The following is a 23,784-nucleotide window of genomic DNA, read 5'->3' as shown; positions in this document are numbered from 1 at the left end:
TCAGCCGTCTATTGATTCTAGAACCCGGAATCTTTCAGAATGGTAACATGCTGACCTAGTAGCATTCTGAACTTCAGACACCTTAACTTCTGGCTAGCACACATTTAAGGTATTTAGAATTCCGCCGTGCTGTGCATTCAAGAATTCTGCCACATTCCGATTCTAGAATGCAGACATTTGCGCTTCTGGAATTCAGACACCTTGAGTTCTGGAATGTGGACATTGAATGACTCTCGACTTCAGACACGCAAGGATTCTAGAGTTTGGCCACCTTGACATTCTGGAACTCAGCCGTCCATTGATTCTAGAACCCAGAAGCTTTCAGAACGGTAGAATGCTGACCTAGTAGAATTCTGGACATCAGAAAACTTAACTTCCGGCTAGCAGGCATTTTAGAACTTTAGAATTCTGCCGTGCTGTGCATTCTAGAATTCCACCACATTCCGATTCAAGAATGCCGACATATTTCTCTTCTGGAATTCAGGCAACCTGAGTTCTGGAATGTGGACATTGAATGACTCTTGAGTTCAGACACGCAAGTATTCTATAGTTTGGCCATCCTGACATTCTGGAACTCAGCCTTTCATTTATTCTAGAACCCAGAATCTTTCAGAACGGTAGAATGCTGACCTAGTAGCATTCTGGACGTCAGACACCTTAACGTCCGGCTAGCAGGTTTTTGGGACTTTAGAGTTACTCCATGCTGTGCATTCTAGAATTCCGCCACATTCCGATTCTAGAATGCAGACATTTGGTGCTTCTGGAATTCAGACACCCTGTGTTCCGGAATGTGGACATTCAATGACTCTCGATTTCAGACATGCAATGATTCTACACTTTGGCCACCCCGACTTTCTGGAACACATCCGTCGATAGATTCTAGAACCCAGAATCTTTCAGAATGGCAGAATGCTGACCAAGTAGCATTTAGGACGTCAGCCACCTTAACTTCCGCCTAGCAGGCATTTGGGGCTTTAGAATTCCGCCGTGCTGTGCATTCTAGAATTCCGCCACATTCCGATTATGGAATGCAGACATTTGGTGCTTCTGGAATTCAGGCACCCTGAGTTCCGGAATGTGGACATTGAAAGACTCTCAAGTTCAGACACGCAATGATTCTAGAGTTTGGCCACCCTGAAATTCCAGAACTCAGCCGTCCTTAGTTTCTAGAACCCAGAATCTTTCGGAACGGTAGAATGTTGACATAGTAGCATTCCGGACGTCAGACAAATTAACATCCGGTATCAGGCTTTTTAGGACTTTAGAATTCCTCTGTGCTGTTCATTCTAGAATTCTGCCACATTCCGATTGTAGAATGCAGACATTTGGTGCTTCTGGAATTCAGACACCCTGAGTTCCGGAATGTGGACTTTCAATGACTCTCCAGTTCAGACATGCAATGATTCTACACTTTGGCCACCCCGAAGTTCCGGAACACAGCCGTCAAATGATTCTAGAACCCAGAATCTTTCAGAATGGCAGAATGCTGACCAAGTACCATTCTGGACGTCAGCCACCTTAAATTCCGTATAGCAGGCATTTTAGGACTTTAGAATTCTGCCGTGCTGTGCATTCTAGAATTCCGTCACATTCCGATTCTAGAATGGCGACATTTGGTGCTTCTGGAATTCAGACACCCTGAGTCCCGGAATGTGGAAATTGAATGACTCTCGAGTTCAGACACGCAGGGATCCTAGATTTTGGCCATCCTCACATTCCGGAAATCAGCCGTCCATTGATTCTAGAACCCAGAATCTTTCAAAATGGTAGAATGCTGACCTAGTAGCATTCTGGACGTCAGACACCTTAACTTCCGGCTAGCAGGCATTTTAGGACTTTAGAATTCTGCTGTGCTGTGCATTCTAGTATTCCGCCACATTCCGATTATGGAATGCAGACATTTGGTGCTTCTGGAATTCAGGCACCCTGAGTTCCGGAATGTGGACATTGAATGGCTCTCAAGTTCAGACACGGAAGTATTCTAGAGTTTGGCCACCCTGACATTCCGGAACTCAGCCGTCCATTGTTTCTATAACTCAGAATGTTTCAGAAAGGTAGAATGCTGACCTAGTAGCATTCTGGACGTCATACACATTAACGTCCGGCTTGCAGGCTTTTTAGGACTTTAGAATTCCTCCATGATGTGCATTCTAGAATTCCGCCACATTCCGATTCTAGAACGCAGACATTTGGTGCTTGTGGAATTCAGACACCCTGAGTTCCGGAATGTGGACATTGAATGACTCTCGAGTTCAGACACGGAAGGATACTTGAGTTTGGCCATCCTGACATTCCGGATCTCAGTCGTCCATTCATTCTAGAATCCAGAATTTTTCAGAACGGTAGAATGCTGACCTAGTAGCATTCTGGACGTCAGACACCTTAACTTCCGGCTAGCAGACATTTTAGGAATTGAGAATTCCGCCATGCTGTGCATTCTAGAATTCCGCCACATTCTGATTCTAGAATGCAGACGTTTGGTGCTTCTGGAATTCAGACACCCTGAGTTCCGGAATGTGGACATTGAATGTCTCTCGAGTTCAGACACGGAAGTATTCTAGAGTTTGGCCACCTGACATTCCAGAACTCAGCCGTCCATTGATTCTAGAACCCAGAATCTTTCAGAACGGTAGAATGCTGACCTAGTAGCATTCTGGACGTCAGACAACTTAACGTCCGGCTAGCAGGTTTTTGGAACTTTAGAGTTCCTCCCTGCTGTGCATTCTAGAATTCCGCCACATTCCGATTCTAGAATGGAAACATTTGGTGCTTCTGGAATTCAGACACCCTGAGTTCCGGAATGTGAACATTCAATGACTCTCGAGTTCAGACATGCAATGATTCTACACTTCGGCCACCCCGACATTCTGGAACACATCCGTCGATTGATTCTAGAACCCAGAATCTTTCAGAATGGCAGAATGCTGACCAAGTAGCATTTTGGACGTCAGCCACCTTAACTTTCGGCTGACAGGCATTTTAGGACTTTACAATTCCTCCGTGCTGTTCATTCTAGAATTCCGCCACATTCCGATTGTAGAATGCAGACATTTGGTGCTTCTGGAATTCAGACACCCTGAGTTCCGGAATGTGGACATTCAATGACTCTCGAGTTCAGACATGCAATGATTCTACACTTTGGCCACCCCGACTTTCTGGAACACAGCCGTCGATTGATTCTGGAACACAGAATCTTTCAGAATGGCAGAATGCTGACCAAGTAGCATTCTGGACGTCAGACACCTTAACTTCCGGTTAGCAGGCATTCTAGGACTTTAGAATTCTGCCGTGCTGTGCATTCTTGAATTCCGCCACATTCCGATTTTAGAATGCAGACATTTGGTGCTTCTGGAATTCAGACACCCTGAGTTCCGGAATGTGGACATTGAATGACTCTCGAGTTCAGACACGCAAGTATTCTTGAGTTTGGCCAACCTGACATTCCGGAACTCAGTCGTCCATTGATTCTAGAACCCAGAATCTTTCAGAACGGTAGAATGCTGACCTAGTAGCATTCTGGACGTCAGAAACCTTAACTTCCGGCTAGCAGGCATTTTAGGACTTTAGAATTCTGCTGTGCTGTGCATTCTAGAATTCCGCCACATTCCGATTATGGAATGCAGACATTTGGTGCTTCTGGAATTCAGGCACCCTGAGTTCCGGAATGTGGACATTGAATGACTCTCATGTTCAGACACGCAAGGATTCTAGAGTTTGGCCACCCTGACATTCCAGAACTCAGCCATCCTTAGATTCTAGAACCCAGAATCTATCATAACGGCAGACTGCTGACCTAGTAGCATTCTGGAGGTCAGACAACTTAACATCCGGCTATCAGGCTTTTTAGGACTTTAGAATTCCTCCATGCTGTTCATTCTAGAATTCCGCCACATTCCGATTGTAGAATGCAGACATTTGGTGCTTCTGGAATTCAGACACCCTGAGTTCCGGAATGTGGACATTCAATGACTCTCGAGTTCAGACACGCAATGATTCCACACTTTGGACACCCCGACTTTCCGGAACACAGCTGTCGATTGATTCTGGAACCCAGAATCTATCAGAATGGCAGAATGCTGACCAAGGAGCATTCTGGACGTCAGACACCTTAACTTCTGGCTAGCTGGCATTTTAGGACTTTAGAATTCTGCTGTGCTGTGCATTCTAGAATTCCGCCACATTCCGATTCTAGAATGCAGACATTTGGTTCTCCTGGAATTCAGACACCCTGAGTTCCAGAATGTGGACATTGAATGACTCTCGAGTTCAGACACGCAAGCATTCTACTATTTGGCCATCCTGATATTCCGGAACTCAGTCGTCCATTGATTCTAGAACCCAGAATCTTTCAGAACGGTAGAATGCTGACCTAGTAGCATTCTGGACGTCAGACAACTTAACTTCCTGCTAGCAGGCATATTAGGACTTTAGAATTCCGCCGTGCTGTGCATTCTCCAATTCCGCCACATTCCGATTCTAGAATGCAGACATTTGGTTCTTCTGGAATTCAGACACCCTGAGTTCCGGAATGTGGATATTGAATGACTCTCGAGTTCAGACACGCAAGGATCCTAGAGTTTGGCCATCCTCACACTCTGGAAATCAGCCGTCCATTGATTCTAGAACCCAGAATCTTTCAAAACGGTAGAATGCTGACCTAGTAGCATTCTGGACGTCAAATACCTTAACTTCCGGGTAGCAGGCATTTTAGAACTTTTGAATTCCGCAGTGCTGTGCTTTCTAGAATTTCGCCACATTACGATTCTGGAATGCAGACATTTGGTGCTTCTGGATTTCAGGCACCCTGAGTTCCGGAATGTGTACATTGAATGCCTCTCAGGTTCAGACAGGCAAGGATTCGAGAGTTTGGCCACCCTGACATTCCAGAACTCAGCAGTCCTTAGATTCTAGAACCCAGAATCTTTCAGAACGGTACAATGCTGACCTAGTAGCATTCTGGACGTCAAACAACTTAACATCCGGCTAGCAGGCTTTTTAGGACTTTAGAATTCCTCCGTGCTGTTCATTCTAGAATTCCGCCACATTCCGATTGTAGAATGCAGACATTTGGTGCTTCTGGAATTCAGAAACCCTGAGTTCCGGAATGTGGACTTTCAATGACTCTCGAGTTCAGACGCAATGATTCTACACTTTGGCCACAACGACTTTCCGGAACACAGCCGTCGATTGATTCTAGAACCCAGAATCTTTCTGAATGGCAGAATGCCAACCAAGTAGCATTCTGGAGGTCAGCCACCTTAACTTCCGGCTGGCAGGCATTTTAGGACTTTAGAATTCCGCCGTGCTGTGCATTCTAGAATTCCGCCACATTCAGATTCTAGAATGCAGACATTTGGTGCTTCTGGAATTCAGACACCTTGAGTTCTGAAATGTGGACACTGAATGACTCTCGACTTCAGACACGCAAGGATTCTAGAGTTTGGCCACCCTGACATTCAGGAACTCAGCAGTCCATTGATTCTACAACCCTGAATCTTTCAGAACGGTAGAATGCTGACCTAGTAGCATTCTGGACGTCAGACACCGTAACTTCCGGCTAGCAGGCATTTTAGGACTTTAGAATTCTGCCATGCTGTGCATTCTAGAATTCCGCCACATTCCGATTGTAGAAGGTAGATATTTGGTGCTTCTGGAATTCAGACACCCTGAGTTCCAGAATCTGGACATTGAATGACTCTCGAGTTCAGACACACAAGGATTCTAGAGTTTGGCCAACCTAACATTCCAGAACTCAGCCGTCCATTGATTCTAGAACCCAGAATCTTTCAGAACGGTAGAATGCTGACCTAGTAGCATTCTGGGCGTCAGACACCTTAACTTCCGGCTAGCAGGCTTTTTAGGACTTTACAGTTCCTCCGTGCTGTGCATTCTAGAATTCCGCCACATTCCGATTCTAGAATGCAGACATTCGGTGCTTCTGGAATTCAGACACCCTGAGTTCCGGAATGTGGATATTCAATTACTCTCGAGTTCAGACCCACAATGATTCCACACTTTGGCCTCCCCGACTTTCCGGAACAGAGCGGTCGAATGATTCTAGAACCCAGAGTCTTTCAAAATGGCAGAATGCTGACCAAGTAGCATTCTGGACGTCAGAGACCTTAACTTCCGGCTAGCAGGCATTTTAGGACTTTAGAATTGTGCCGTGCTGTGCATTCTAGAATTGCGCCACATTCCGATTCTAGAATGCAGACATTTGGTGCTTCTGGAATTCAGACACCCTGAGTTCCGGAATGCGGACATTGAATGACTCTCGAGTTCAGACACGCAAGGATTCTAGAGTTTGGCAAACCTGACATTCCAGAACTCAGCCGTCCATTGATTCTAGAACCCAGAAACTTTCAGAACGGTAGCATGCTGACCTAGTAGCATTCTGGATGTCAGACACCTTACCGTCCGGCTAGGAGGCTTTTTAGGACTTTAGAATTCCGCCTTGCTGTGCATTCTAGAATTCCTCCACATCCCAATTCTAGAATGCAGACATTTGTTGCTCCTGGAATTCAGAGACCCTGAGTTCCGGAATGTGGTCATTGAATGACTGTCAAGTTCATACACGCAAGGATTCTAGAGTTTAGCCACCCTGATATTCCGGAACTCAGCCGTCCATTGATTCTAGAACCCAGAATCATTCAGAACGGTAGAATGCTGACCTAGTAGCATTCTGGACGTCAGACACCTTAACCCCCGGCAAGCAGGCATTTTAGGAATTTAGAATACGGCCATGCTGTGCATTCTAGAATTCCGCCACATTCTGATTCTAGAATGCAGACATTTGGTTCTTCTGGAATTCAGACACCCTGAGTTCCGGAATGTAGACATTGAATGACTCTCGACTTCAGACACATAAGGATACTAGAGTTTGGCCAACCTGACATTCCGGAAATCAGCCGTCCATTCATTCTAGAACCCAGAATCTTTCAGAATGGGAGAATGCTGTTCTAGTAGCATTCTGGACGTGAGACACCGTAACTTCCGGCTAGCAGACGTTTTAGGACTCGAATTCTGCCGTGTTGTGCATTCAAGAATTCTGCCACATTCCGATTCTAGAATGCAGACATTTGGTGCTTCTGGAATTCAGACATCTTGAGTTACTTAATGTGGACATTGAATGACTCTCGAATTCAGACACGCAAGGATTCTAGAGTTTGGCCTCCCTGACATTCCAGAACTCAGCCGTCCATTGATTCTAGAACCCAGAATCTTCAGAACGGTAGAATGCTAACTAACTAGCATTCTGGACGTCAGACACCTTAACTTCCGGCTAGCAAGCTTTTAAGGACTTTAAAATTCCTCTGTGCTGTGCATTCTAGAATTCCGCCACATTCCGATTCTAGAACGCAGACATTTGGTGCTTCTGGAATGCAGACACCCTGAGTTCCGGAATGTGGACATTGAATGACTCTTGACTTCAGACACGCAAGGATTCTTTAGTTTGGCCAACCTGACATTCCGGAACTCAGCCGTCCATTGATTCTAGAACCCAGAATCTTTCAGAACGGTAGAATGCTGACCTAGTAGCATTCTGGACGTCAGACACCTTAGCTTCTGGCTAGCTTGCATTTTAGTACTTAGGATTCCGCCGGGCTGTGCATTCTAGAATTCCGCCACATTCCGATTCTAGAATGCAGACATTTGCTGCTCCTGGAATTCAGAGACCCTGAGTTCCAGAATGTGGATATTGAATGACTCTCGAGTTCAGACACCCAAGGATTCTAGAGTTCGGCCACACTGACATTCCAGAACTCAGCTGTCCATTGATTCTAGAAACCAGAATCTTTCAGAATGGTAGAATGCTGACCTAGTAGCATTCTGGAGGTCAGACACCTTAACTTCGCCTAGCAGGCATTTTAGGACTTTAGAATTCCGCCGTGCTGTGCATTCTAGATTTACGCCATATTCCGATTCTAGAAATCAGACATTTGGTTCTTCTGGAATTCAGCCACCCTGAGTTCTGGAATGTGGACATTCAATGACTCTCGAGTTCAGACACGCAGTGATTCTACACTTTGACCACCCCGAATTTCCGGAACACAGCCGCCGATTGATTCTAGAACCCAGAATCTTTCAGAATGGCAGAATGCTGAACAGGTAGCATTCTGGACGTCAGACACCTTAACTTCCGGGTAGAAGGCATTTTAGGACATTAGAATTCCGCCGTGCTGTGCTTTCTAGAATTTCGCCACATTCCGATCCTAGAATGCACTCATTTGGTGTTTCTGGAATTCAGAAACCCTCAGTTCCGGAATGCGGACATTGAATGACTCTCGAGTTCAGACACGCAAGGATTCTAGAGTTTGGCCACCCTGACATTCCAGAACTCAGCCGTCCATTGATTCTAGAACCCAGAATCTTTCAGAACGGTAGAATGCTGACCTAGTAGCATTCTGGGCGTCAGACACCTTAACTTCCGGCTAGCAGGCTTTTTAGGACTTTACAGTTCCTCCGTGCTGTGCATTCTAGAATTCCGCAACATTCCGATTCTAGAAGGCAGACATTCGGTGCTTCTGGAATTCAGACACCCTGAGTTCCGGAATGTGGATATTCAATTACTCTCGAGTTCAGACCCACAATGATTCCACACTTTGGCCTCCCCGACTTTCCGGAACAGAGCGGTCGAATGATTCTAGAACCCAGAGTCTTTCAAAATGGCAGAAAGCTGACCAAGTAGCATTCTGGACGTCAGAGACCTTAACTTCTGGCTAGCAGGCATTTTAGGACTTTAGAATTGTGCCGTGCTGTGCATTCTAGAATTGCGCCACATTCCGATTCTAGAATGCAGACATTTGGTGCTTCTGGAATTCAGACACCCTGAGTTCCGGAATGCGGACATTAAATGACTCTCGAGTTCAGACACGCAAGGATTCTAGAGTTTGTCAAACCTGACATTCCAGAACTCAGCCGTCCATTGATTCTAGAACCCAGAAACTTTCAGAACGGTAGCATGCTGACCTAGTAGCATTCTGGATGTCAGACACCTTACCTTCCGGCTAGGAGGCTTTTTAGGACTTTATAATTCCGCCTTGCTGTGCATTCTAGAATTCCGCCACATTCCAATTCTAGAATGCAGACATTTGTTGCTCCTGGAATTCAGAGACCCTGAGTTCCGGAATGTGGTCATTGAATGACTGTCAAGTTCATACACGCAAGGATTCTAGAGTTTAGCCACCCTGATATTCTGGAACTCAGCCGTCCATTGATTCTAGAACCCAGAATCTTTCAGAACGGTAGAATGCTGACCTAGTAGCATTCTGGACGTCAGACACCTTAACCCCCGGCTAGCAGTCATTTTAGGACTTTAGAATTCTGCCGTGCTGTGCATTCAAGAATTGTGCCACATTCCGATTCTATAATGCAGACATTTGGTGCTTCTGGAATTCAGACATCTTGAGTTATGGAATGTGGACATTGAATGACTCTCGACTTCAGACACGCAAGCATTCTAGAGTTTGGAAACCTTGACATTCCTGAACTCAGCCGTCCATTGATTCTAGAACCCAGAATCTTTCAGAACGGTAGAATGCAGACCTAGTAGCACTCTGGACGTCAGAAACCTTACCTTCCAGCTGGCAGGCATTTTAGTACTTTTGAATTCTGCCGTGCTGTGCATTCTAGAATTGCGCCACATTCCGATTTTAGAATGCAGACATTTGGTGCTTCTGGAATTCAGACACCCTGAGTTACGGAATGTGGACATTCAATGACTTTCGAGTTGAGACACGCAATGATTCTAGAGTTTGGACTACCTGACATTCCCGAACTCAGTCATCCATTGATTCTAGAACCCAGAATCTTTCAGAACGGTAGAATGCGGAACTAGTAGCATTCTGGACGTCAGAAAACTTAACTCCTGGCTAGCAGGCATTTTAGGAATTTAGAATACGGCCATGCTGTGCATTCTAGAATTCCGCCACATTCTGATTCTAGAATGCAGACATTTGGTTCTTCTGGAATTCAGACACCCTGAGTTCCGGAATGTAGACATTGAATGACTCTCGACTTCAGACACATAAGGATACTAGAGTTTGGCCAAACTGACATTCCGGAAATCAGCCGTCCATTCATTCTAGAACCCAGAATCTTTCAGAATGGGAGAATGCTGTTCTAGTAGCATTCTGGACGTGAGACACCGTAACTTCCGGCTAGCAGACGTTTTAGGACTCGAATTCTGCCGTGTTGTGCATTCAAGAATTCTGCCACATTCCGATTCTAGAATGCAGACATTTGGTGCTTCTGGAATTCAGACATCTTGAGTTACTTAATGTGGACATTGAATGACTCTCGACTTCAAACACGCAAGGATTCTAGAGTTTGGCCTCCCTGACATTCCAGAACTCAGCCGTCCATTGATTCTAGAACCCAGAATCTTCAGAACGGTAGAATGCTAACTAACTAGCATTCTGGACGTCAGACACCTTAACTTCCGGCTAGCAAGCTTTTAAGGACTTTAAAATTCCTCCGTGCTGTGCATTCTAGAATTCCGCCACATTCCGATTCTAGAACGCAGACATTTGGTGCTTCTGGAATGCAGACACCCTGAGTTCCGGAATGTGGACATTGAATGACTCTTGACTTCAGACACGCAAGGATTCTTTAGTTTGGCCAACCTGACATTCCGGAACTCAGCCGTCCATTGATTCTAGGACCCAGAATCTTTCAGAACGGTAGAATGCTGACCTAGTAGCATTCTGGACGTCAGACACCTTAGCTTCTGGCTAGCTTGCATTTTAGGACTTAGGATTCCGCCGGGCTGTGCATTCTAGAATTCCGCCACATTCCGATTCTAGAATGCAGACATTTGCTGCTCCTGGAATTCAGAGACCCTGAGTTCCAGAATGTGGATATTGAATGACTCTCGAGTTCAGACACCCAAGGATTATAGAGTTCGGCCACACTGACATTCCAGAACTCAGCTGTCCATTGATTCTAGAAACCAGAATCTTTCAGAATGGTAGAATGCTGACCTAGTAGCATTCTGGAGGTCAGACACCTTAACTTCGCCTAGCAGGCATTTTAGGACTTTAGAATTCCGCCGTGCTGTGCATTCTAGATTTACGCCATATTCCGATTCTAGAAATCAGACATTTGGTTCTTCTGGAATTCAGCCACCCTGAGTTCTGGAATGTGGACATTCAATGACTCTCGAGTTCAGACACGCAGTGATTCTACACTTTGACCACCCCGAATTTCCGGAACACAGCCGCCGATTGATTCTAGAACCCAGAATCTTTCAGAATGGCAGAATGCTGAACAGGTAGCATTCTGGACGTCAGACACCTTAACTTCCGGGTAGAAGGCATTTTAGGACATTAGAATTCCGCCGTGCTGTGCTTTCTAGAATTCCGCCACATTCCGATCCTAGAATGCACTCATTTGGTGTTTCTGGAATTCAGAAACCCTCAGTTCCGGAATGCGGACATTGAATGACTCTCGAGTTCAGACACGCAAGGATTCTAGAGTTTGGCCACCCTGACGTTCCAGAACTCAGCCGTCCTTAGATTCTAGAACCCAGAATCTTTCAGAACTTTAGAATGCTGACCTAGTAGCATTCTGGAAGTCAGACACCTTACATTCTGGCTAGCAGGCATTTTTGAACTTTAGAATTCCGCCGTGCTGTGCATTCTAGAATTCCGCCACATTCCGATTCTAGAATGGAAATATTTGTTGCTTCTGGAATTCAGACACCCTGAGTTCCGGAATGTGAACATTCAATGACTCTCGAGTTCAGACATGCAATGATTCTACACTTTGGCCACCCCGACTTTCTGGAACACATCCGTCGATTGATTCTAGAACCCAGAATCTTTCAGAATGGCAGAATGCTGACCAAGTAGCATTTTGGACGTCAGCCACCTTAACTTTCGGCTGACAGGCATTTTAGGACTTTACAATTCCTCCGTGCTGTTCATTCTAGAATTCCGCCACATTCCGATTGTAGAATGCAGACATTTGGTGCTTCTGGAATTCAGACACCCTGAGTTCCGGAATGTGGATATTCAATTACTCTCGAGTTCAGACACGCAATGATTCTACACTTTGGCCACCCCGACTTTCTGGAACACAGCCGTCGATTGATTCTAGAACACAGATTCTTTCAGAATGGCAGAATGCTGACCAAGTAGCATTCTGGACGTCAGACACCTTAACTTCCGGTTAGCAGGCATTCTAGGACTTTAGAATTCTGCCGTGCTGTGCATTCTTGAATTCCGCCACATTCCGATTTTAGAATGCAGACATTTGGTGCTTCTGGAATTCAGACACCCTGAGTTCCGGAATGTGGACATTGAATGACTCTCGAGTTCAGACACGCAAGTATTCTTGAGTTTGGCCAACCTGACATTCCGGAACTCAGTCGTCCATTGATTCTAGAACCCAGAATCTTTCAGAACGGTAGAATGCTGACCTAGTAGCATTCTGGACGTCAGAAACCTTAACTTCCCGCTAGCAGGCATTTTAGGACTTTAGAATTCTGCTGTGCTGTGCATTCTAGAATTCCGCCACATTCCGATTATGGAATGCAGACATTTGGTGCTTCTGGAATTCAGGCACCCTGAGTTCCGGAATGTGGACATTGAATGACTCTCATGTTCAGACACGCAAGGATTCTAGAGTTTGGCCACCCTGACATTCCAGAACTCAGCCATCCTTAGATTCTAGAACCCAGAATCTATCATAACGGCAGACTGCTGACCTAGTAGCATTCTGGAGGTCAGACAACTTAACATCCGGCTATCAGGCTTTTTAGGACTTTAGAATTCCTCCATGCTGTTCATTCTAGAATTCCGCCACATTCCGATTGTAGAATGCAGACATTTGGTGCTTCTGGAATTCAGACACCCTGAGTTCCGGAATGTGGACATTCAATGACTCTCGAGTTCAGACACGCAATGATTCCACACTTTGGACACCCCGACTTTCCGGAACACAGCTGTCGATTGATTCTGGAACCCAGAATCTATCAGAATGGCAGAATGCTGACCAAGTAGCATTCTGGACGTCAGACACCTTAACTTCTGGCTAGCTGGCATTTTAGGACTTTAGAATTCTGCTGTGCTGTGCATTCTAGAATTCCGCCACATTCCGATTCTAGAATGCAGACATTTGGTTCTCCTGGAATTCAGACACCCTGAGTTCCAGAATGTGGACATTGAATGACTCTCGAGTTCAGACACGCAAGCATTCTACAATTTGGCCATCCTGATATTCCGGAACTCAGTCGTCCATTGATTCTAGAACCCAGAATCTTTCAGAACGGTAGAATGCTGACCTAGTAGCATTCTGGACGTCAGACAACTTAACTTCCTGCTAGCAGGCATATTAGGACTTTAGAATTCCGCCGTGCTGTGCATTCTCCAATTCCGCCACATTCCGATTCTAGAATGCAGATATTTGGTTCTTCTGGAATTCAGACACCCTGAGTTCCGGAATGTGGATATTGAATGACTCTCGAGTTCAGACACGCAAGGATCCTAGAGTTTGGCCATCCTCACACTCTGGAAATCAGCCGTCCATTGATTCTAGAACCCAGAATCTTTCAAAACGGTAGAATGCTGACCTAGTAGCATTCTGGACGTCAAATACCTTAACTTCCGGGTAGCAGGCATTTTAGAACTTTTGAATTCCGCCGTGCTGTGCTTTCTAGAATTTCGCCACATTACGATTCTGGAATGCAGACATTTGGTGCTTCTGGATTTCAGGCACCCTGAGTTCCGGAATGTGTACATTGAATGCCTCTCAGGTTCAGACAGGCAAGGATTCGAGAGTTTGGCCACCCTGACATTCCAGAACTCAGCAGTCCTTAGATTCTAGAACCCAGAATCTTTCAGAACGGTACAATGCTGACCTAGTAGCATTCTGGACGTCAAACAACTTAACATCCGGCTAGCAGGCTTTTTAGGACTTTAGAATTCCTCCGTGCTGTTCATTCTAGAATTCCGCCACATTCCGATTGTAGAATGCAGACATTTGGTGCTTCTGGAATTCAGAAACCCTGAGTTCCGGAATGTGGACTTTCAATGACTCTCGAGTTCAGACGCAATGATTCTACACTTTGGCCACAACGACTTTCCGGAACACAGCCGTCGATTGATTCTAGAACCCAGAATCTTTCTGAATGGCAGAATGCCAACCAAGTAGCATTCTGGAGGTCAGCCACCTTAACTTCCGGCTGGCAGGCATTTTAGGACTTTAGAATTCCGCCGTGCTGTGCATTCTAGAATTCCGCCACATTCAGATTCTAGAATGCAGACATTTGGTGCTTCTGGAATTCAGACACCTTGAGTTCTGAAATGTGGACACTGAATGACTCTCGACTTCAGACACGCAAGGATTCTAGAGTTTGGCCACCCTGACATTCAGGAACTCAGCAGTCCATTGATTCTACAACCCTGAATCTTTCAGAACGGTAGAATGCTGACCTAGTAGCATTCTGGACGTCAGACACCGTAACTTCCGGCTAGCAGGCATTTTAGGACTTTAGAATTCTGCCATGCTGTGCATTCTAGAATTCCGCCACATTCCGATTGTAGAAGGTAGATATTTGGTGCTTCTGGAATTCAGACACCCTGAGTTCCAGAATCTGGACATTGAATGACTCTCGAGTTCAGACACACAAGGATTCTAGAGTTTGGCCAACCTAACATTCCAGAACTCAGCCGTCCATTGATTCTAGAACCCAGAATCTTTCAGAACGGTAGAATGCTGACCTAGTAGCATTCTGGGCGTCAGACACCTTAACTTCCGGCTAGCAGGCTTTTTAGGACTTTACAGTTCCTCCGTGCTGTGCATTCTAGAATTCCGCCACATTCCGATTCTAGAATGCAGACATTCGGTGCTTCTGGAATTCAGACACCCTGAGTTCCGGAATGTGGATATTCAATTACTCTCGAGTTCAGACCCACAATGATTCCACACTTTGGCCTCCCCGACTTTCCGGAACAGAGCGGTCGAATGATTCTAGAACCCAGAGTCTTTCAAAATGGCAGAATGCTGACCAAGTAGCATTCTGGACGTCAGAGACCTTAACTTCCGGCTAGCAGGCATTTTAGGACTTTAGAATTGTGCCGTGCTGTGCATTCTAGAATTGCGCCACATTCCGATTCTAGAATGCAGACATTTGGTGCTTCTGGAATTCAGACACCCTGAGTTCCGGAATGCGGACATTGAATGACTCTCGAGTTCAGACACGCAAGGATTCTAGAGTTTGGCAAACCTGACATTCCAGAACTCAGCCGTCCATTGATTCTAGAACCCAGAAACTTTCAGAACGGTAGCATGCTGACCTAGTAGCATTCTGGATGTCAGACACCTTACCGTCCGGCTAGGAGGCTTTTTAGGACTTTAGAATTCCGCCTTGCTGTGCATTCTAGAATTCCTCCACATCCCAATTCTAGAATGCAGACATTTGTTGCTCCTGGAATTCAGAGACCCTGAGTTCCGGAATGTGGTCATTGAATGACTGTCAAGTTCATACACGCAAGGATTCTAGAGTTTAGCCACCCTGATATTCCGGAACTCAGCCGTCCATTGATTCTAGAACCCAGAATCATTCAGAACGGTAGAATGCTGACCTAGTAGCATTCTGGACGTCAGACACCTTAACCCCCGGCAAGCAGGCATTTTAGGAATTTAGAATACGGCCATGCTGTGCATTCTAGAATTCCGCCACATTCTGATTCTAGAATGCAGACATTTGGTTCTTCTGGAATTCAGATACCCTGAGTTCCGGAATGTAGACATTGAATGACTCTCGACTTCAGACACATAAGGATACTAGAGTTTGGCCAACCTGACATTCCGGAAATCAGCCGTCCATTCATTCTAGAACCCAGAATCTTTCAGAATGGGAGAATGCTGTTCTAGTAGCATTCTGGACGTGAGACACCGTAACTTCCGGCTAGCAGACGTTTTAGGACTCGAATTCTGCCGTGTTGTGCATTCAAGAATTCTGCCACATTCCGATTCTAGAATGCAGACATTTGGTGCTTCTGGAATTCAGACATCTTGAGTTACTTAATGTGGACATTGAATGACTCTCGAATTCAGACACGCAAGGATTCTAGAGTTTGGCCTCCCTGACATTCCAGAACTCAGCCGTCCATTGATTCTAGAACCCAGAATCTTCAGAACGGTAGAATGCTAACTAACTAGCATTCTGGACGTCAGACACCTTAACTTCCGGCTAGCAAGCTTTTAAGGACTTTAAAATTCCTCTGTGCTGTGCATTCTAGAATTCCGCCACATTCCGATTCTAGAACGCAGACATTTGGTGCTTCTGGAATGCAGACACCCTGAGTTCCGGAATGTGGACATTGAATGACTCTTGACTTCAGACACGCAAGGATTCTTTAGTTTGGCCAACCTGACATTCCGGAACTCAGTCGTCCATTGATTCTAGAACCCAGAATCTTTCAGAACGGTAGAATGCTGACCTAGTAGCATTCTGGACGTCAGAAACCTTAACTTCCCGCTAGCAGGCATTTTAGGACTTTAGAATTCTGCTGTGCTGTGCATTCTAGAATTCCGCCACATTCCGATTATGGAATGCAGACATTTGGTGCTTCTGGAATTCAGGCACCCTGAGTTCCGGAATGTGGACATTGAATGACTCTCATGTTCAGACACGCAAGGATTCTAGAGTTTGGCCACCCTGACATTCCAGAACTCAGCCATCCTTAGATTCTAGAACCCAGAATCTATCATAACGGCAGACTGCTGACCTAGTAGCATTCTGGAGGTCAGACAACTTAACATCCGGCTATCAGGCTTTTTAGGACTTTAGAATTCCTCCATGCTGTTCATTCTAGAATTCCGCCACATTCCGATTGTAGAATGCAGACATTTGGTGCTTCTGGAATTCAGACACCCTGAGTTCCGGAATGTGGACATTCAATGACTCTCGAGTTCAGACACGCAATGATTCCACACTTTGGACACCCCGACTTTCCGGAACACAGCTGTCGATTGATTCTGGAACCCAGAATCTATCAGAATGGCAGAATGCTGACCAAGTAGCATTCTGGACGTCAGACACCTTAACTTCTGGCTAGCTGGCATTTTAGGACTTTAGAATTCTGCTGTGCTGTGCATTCTAGAATTCCGCCACATTCCGATTCTAGAATGCAGACATTTGGTTCTCCTGGAATTCAGACACCCTGAGTTCCAGAATGTGGACATTGAATGACTCTCGAGTTCAGACACGCAAGCATTCTACTATTTGGCCATCCTGATATTCCGGAACTCAGTCGTCCATTGATTCTAGAACCCAGAATCTTTCAGAACGGTAGAATGCTGACCTAGTAGCATTCTGGACGTCAGACAACTTAACTTCCTGCTAGCAGGCATATTAGGACTTTAGAATTCCGCCGTGCTGTGCATTCTCCAATTCCGCCACATTCCGATTCTAGAATGCAGACATTTGGTTCTTCTGGAATTCAGACACCCTGAGTTCCGGAATGTGGATATTGAATGACTCTCGAGTTCAGACACGCAAGGATCCTAGAGTTTGGCCATCCTCACACTCTGGAAATCAGCCGTCCATTGATTCTAGAACCCAGAATCTTTCAAAACGGTAGAATGCTGACCTAGTAGCATTCTGGACGTCAAATACCTTAACTTCCGGGTAGCAGGCATTTTAGAACTTTTGAATTCCGCCGTGCTGTGCTTTCTAGAATTTCGCCACATTACGATTCTGGAATGCAGACATTTGGTGCTTCTGGATTTCAGGCACCCTGAGTTCCGGAATGTGTACATTGAATGCCTCTCAGGTTCAGACAGGCAAGGATTCGAGAGTTTGGCCACCCTGACATTCCAGAACTCAGCAGTCCTTAGATTCTAGAACCCAGAATCTTTCAGAACGGTACAATGCTGACCTAGTAGCATTCTGGACGTCAAACAACTTAACATCCGGCTAGCAGGCTTTTTAGGACTTTAGAATTCCTCCGTGCTGTTCATTCTAGAATTCCGCCACATTCCGATTGTAGAATGCAGACATTTGGTGCTTCTGGAATTCAGAAACCCTGAGTTCCGGAATGTGGACTTTCAATGACTCTCGAGTTCAGACGCAATGATTCTACACTTTGGCCACAACGACTTTCCGGAACACAGCCGTCGATTGATTCTAGAACCCAGAATCTTTCTGAATGGCAGAATGCCAACCAAGTAGCATTCTGGAGGTCAGCCACCTTAACTTCCGGCTGGCAGGCATTTTAGGACTTTAGAATTCCGCCGTGCTGTGCATTCTAGAATTCCGCCACATTCAGATTCTAGAATGCAGACATTTGGTGCTTCTGGAATTCAGACACCTTGAGTTCTGAAATGTGGACACTGAATGACTCTCGACTTCAGACACGCAAGGATTCTAGAGTTTGGCCACCCTGACATTCAGGAACTCAGCAGTCCATTGATTCTACAACCCTGAATCTTTCAGAACGGTAGAATGCTGACCTAGTAGCATTCTGGACGTCAGACACCGTAACTTCCGGCTAGCAGGCATTTTAGGACTTTAGAATTCTGCCATGCTGTGCATTCTAGAATTCCGCCACATTCCGATTGTAGAAGGTAGATATTTGGTGCTTCTGGAATTCAGACACCCTGAGTTCCAGAATCTGGACATTGAATGACTCTCGAGTTCAGACACACAAGGATTCTAGAGTTTGGCCAACCTAACATTCCAGAACTCAGCCGTCCATTGATTCTAGAACCCAGAATCTTTCAGAACGGTAGAATGCTGACCTAGTAGCATTCTGGGCGTCAGACACCTTAACTTCCGGCTAGCAGGCTTTTTAGGACTTTACAGTTCCTCCGTGCTGTGCATTCTAGAATTCCGCCACATTCCGATTCTAGAATGCAGACATTCGGTGCTTCTGGAATTCAGACACCCTGAGTTCCGGAATGTGGATATTCAATTACTCTCGAGTTCAGACCCACAATGATTCCACACTTTGGCCTCCCCGACTTTCCGGAACAGAGCGGTCGAATGATTCTAGAACCCAGAGTCTTTCAAAATGGCAGAATGCTGACCAAGTAGCATTCTGGACGTCAGAGACCTTAACTTCCGGCTAGCAGGCATTTTAGGACTTTAGAATTGTGCCGTGCTGTGCATTCTAGAATTGCGCCACATTCCGATTCTAGAATGCAGACATTTGGTGCTTCTGGAATTCAGACACCCTGAGTTCCGGAATGCGGACATTGAATGACTCTCGAGTTCAGACACGCAAGGATTCTAGAGTTTGGCAAACCTGACATTCCAGAACTCAGCCGTCCATTGATTCTAGAACCCAGAAACTTTCAGAACGGTAGCATGCTGACCTAGTAGCATTCTGGATGTCAGACACCTTACCGTCCGGCTAGGAGGCTTTTTAGGACTTTAGAATTCCGCCTTGCTGTGCATTCTAGAATTCCTCCACATCCCAATTCTAGAATGCAGACATTTGTTGCTCCTGGAATTCAGAGACCCTGAGTTCCGGAATGTGGTCATTGAATGACTGTCAAGTTCATACACGCAAGGATTCTAGAGTTTAGCCACCCTGATATTCCGGAACTCAGCCGTCCATTGATTCTAGAACCCAGAATCATTCAGAACGGTAGAATGCTGACCTAGTAGCATTCTGGACGTCAGACACCTTAACCCCCGGCAAGCAGGCATTTTAGGAATTTAGAATACGGCCATGCTGTGCATTCTAGAATTCCGCCACATTCTGATTCTAGAATGCAGACATTTGGTTCTTCTGGAATTCAGACACCCTGAGTTCCGGAATGTAGACATTGAATGACTCTCGACTTCAGACACATAAGGATACTAGAGTTTGGCCAACCTGACATTCCGGAAATCAGCCGTCCATTCATTCTAGAACCCAGAATCTTTCAGAATGGGAGAATGCTGTTCTAGTAGCATTCTGGACGTGAGACACCGTAACTTCCGGCTAGCAGACGTTTTAGGACTCGAATTCTGCCGTGTTGTGCATTCAAGAATTCTGCCACATTCCGATTCTAGAATGCAGACATTTGGTGCTTCTGGAATTCAGACATCTTGAGTTACTTAATGTGGACATTGAATGACTCTCGAATTCAGACACGCAAGGATTCTAGAGTTTGGCCTCCCTGACATTCCAGAACTCAGCCGTCCATTGATTCTAGAACCCAGAATCTTCAGAACGGTAGAATGCTAACTAACTAGCATTCTGGACGTCAGACACCTTAACTTCCGGCTAGCAAGCTTTTAAGGACTTTAAAATTCCTCTGTGCTGTGCATTCTAGAATTCCGCCACATTCCGATTCTAGAACGCAGACATTTGGTGCTTCTGGAATGCAGACACCCTGAGTTCCGGAATGTGGACATTGAATGACTCTTGACTTCAGACACGCAAGGATTCTTTAGTTTGGCCAACCTGACATTCCGGAACTCAGCCGTCCATTGATTCTAGGACCCAGAATCTTTCAGAACGGTAGAATGCTGACCTAGTAGCATTCTGGACGTCAGACACCTTAGCTTCTGGCTAGCTTGCATTTTAGGACTTAGGATTCCGCCGGGCTGTGCATTCTAGAATTCCGCCACATTCCGATTCTAGAATGCAGACATTTGCTGCTCCTGGAATTCAGAGACCCTGAGTTCCAGAATGTGGATATTGAATGACTCTCGAGTTCAGACACCCAAGGATTCTAGAGTTCGGCCACACTGACATTCCAGAACTCAGCTGTCCATTGATTCTAGAAACCAGAATCTTTCAGAATGGTAGAATGCTGACCTAGTAGCATTCTGGAGGTCAGACACCTTAACTTCGCCTAGCAGGCATTTTAGGACTTTAGAATTCCGCCGTGCTGTGCATTCTAGATTTACGCCATATTCCGATTCTAGAAATCAGACATTTGGTTCTTCTGGAATTCAGCCACCCTGAGTTCTGGAATGTGGACATTCAATGACTCTCGAGTTCAGACACGCAGTGATTCTACACTTTGACCACCCCGAATTTCCGGAACACAGCCGCCGATTGATTCTAGAACCCAGAATCTTTCAGAATGGCAGAATGCTGAACAGGTAGCATTCTGGACGTCAGACACCTTAACTTCCGGGTAGAAGGCATTTTAGGACATTAGAATTCCGCCGTGCTGTGCTTTCTAGAATTTCGCCACATTCCGATCCTAGAATGCACTCATTTGGTGTTTCTGGAATTCAGAAACCCTCAGTTCCGGAATGCGGACATTGAATGACTCTCGAGTTCAGACACGCAAGGATTCTAGAGTTTGGCCACCCTGACATTCCAGAACTCAGCCGTCCATTGATTCTAGAACCCAGAATCTTTCAGAACGGTAGAATGCTGACCTAGTAGCATTCTGGGCGTCAGACACCTTAACTTCCGGCTAGCAGGCTTTTTAGGACTTTACAGTTCCTCCGTGCTGTGCATTCTAGAATTCCGCAACATTCCGATTCTAGAAGGCAGACATTCGGTGCTTCTGGAATTCAGACACCCTGAGTTCCGGAATGTGGATATTCAATTACTCTCGAGTTCAGACCCACAATGATTCCACACTTTGGCCTCCCCGACTTTCCGGAACAGAGCGGTCGAATGATTCTAGAACCCAGAGTCTTTCAAAATGGCAGAATGCTGACCAAGTAGCATTCTGGACGTCAGAGACCTTAACTTCCGGCTAGCAGGCATTTTAGGACTTTAGAATTGTGCCGTGCTGTGCATTCTAGAATTGCGCCACATTCCGATTCTAGAATGCAGACATTTGGTGCTTCTGGAATTCAGACACCCTGAGTTCCGGAATGCGGACATTGAATGACTCTCGAGTTCAGACACGCAAGGATTCTAGAGTTTGTCAAACCTGACATTCCAGAACTCAGCCGTCCATTGATTCTAGAACCCAGAAACTTTCAGAACGGTAGCATGCTGACCTAGTAGCATTCTGGATGTCAGACACCTTACCTTCCGGCTAGGAGGCTTTTTAGGACTTTATAATTCCGCCTTGCTGTGCATTCTAGAATTCCGCCACATTCCAATTCTAGAATGCAGACATTTGTTGCTCCTGGAATTCAGAGACCCTGAGTTCCGGAATGTGGTCATTGAATGACTGTCAAGTTCATACACGCAAGGATTCTAGAGTTTAGCCACCCTGATATTCTGGAACTCAGCCGTCCATTGATTCTAGAACCCAGAATCTTTCAGAACGGTAGAATGCTGACCTAGTAGCATTCTGGACGTCAGACACCTTAACCCCCGGCTAGCAGTCATTTTAGGACTTTAGAATTCTGCCGTGCTGTGCATTCAAGAATTGTGCCACATTCCGATTCTATAATGCAGACATTTGGTGCTTCTGGAATTCAGACATCTTGAGTTATGGAATGTGGACATTGAATGACTCTCGACTTCAGACACGCAAGCATTCTAGAGTTTGGAAACCTTGACATTCCGGAACTCAGCCGTCCATTGATTCTAGAACCCAGAATCATTCAGAACGGTAGAATGCTGACCTAGTAGCATTCTGGACGTCAGACACCTTAACCCCCGGCAAGCAGGCATTTTAGGAATTTAGAATACGGCCATGCTGTGCATTCTAGAATTCCGCCACATTCTGATTCTAGAATGCAGACATTTGGTTCTTCTGGAATTCAGATACCCTGAGTTCCGGAATGTAGACATTGAATGACTCTCGACTTCAGACACATAAGGATACTAGAGTTTGGCCAACCTGACATTCCGGAAATCAGCCGTCCATTCATTCTAGAACCCAGAATCTTTCAGAATGGGAGAATGCTGTTCTAGTAGCATTCTGGACGTGAGACACCGTAACTTCCGGCTAGCAGACGTTTTAGGACTCGAATTCTGCCGTGTTGTGCATTCAAGAATTCTGCCACATTCCGATTCTAGAATGCAGACATTTGGTGCTTCTGGAATTCAGACATCTTGAGTTACTTAATGTGGACATTGAATGACTCTCGAATTCAGACACGCAAGGATTCTAGAGTTTGGCCTCCCTGACATTCCAGAACTCAGCCGTCCATTGATTCTAGAACCCAGAATCTTCAGAACGGTAGAATGCTAACTAACTAGCATTCTGGACGTCAGACACCTTAACTTCCGGCTAGCAAGCTTTTAAGGACTTTAAAATTCCTCTGTGCTGTGCATTCTAGAATTCCGCCACATTCCGATTCTAGAACGCAGACATTTGGTGCTTCTGGAATGCAGACACCCTGAGTTCCGGAATGTGGACATTGAATGACTCTTGACTTCAGACACGCAAGGATTCTTTAGTTTGGCCAACCTGACATTCCGGAACTCAGTCGTCCATTGATTCTAGAACCCAGAATCTTTCAGAACGGTAGAATGCTGACCTAGTAGCATTCTGGACGTCAGAAACCTTAACTTCCCGCTAGCAGGCATTTTAGGACTTTAGAATTCTGCTGTGCTGTGCATTCTAGAATTCCGCCACATTCCGATTATGGAATGCAGACATTTGGTGCTTCTGGAATTCAGGCACCCTGAGTTCCGGAATGTGGACATTGAATGACTCTCATGTTCAGACACGCAAGGATTCTAGAGTTTGGCCACCCTGACATTCCAGAACTCAGCCATCCTTAGATTCTAGAACCCAGAATCTATCATAACGGCAGACTGCTGACCTAGTAGCATTCTGGAGGTCAGACAACTTAACATCCGGCTATCAGGCTTTTTAGGACTTTAGAATTCCTCCATGCTGTTCATTCTAGAATTCCGCCACATTCCGATTGTAGAATGCAGACATTTGGTGCTTCTGGAATTCAGACAC

This window comes from Aotus nancymaae, unplaced genomic scaffold (genome assembly GCF_030222135.1).
Source record: "Aotus nancymaae isolate 86718 unplaced genomic scaffold, 86718_ANA_hifiasm-v0.15.2.pri h1tg000102l, whole genome shotgun sequence".
Taxonomy (NCBI): domain Eukaryota; kingdom Metazoa; phylum Chordata; class Mammalia; order Primates; family Aotidae; genus Aotus; species Aotus nancymaae.
This window is presented reverse-complemented; position numbering follows the sequence as displayed.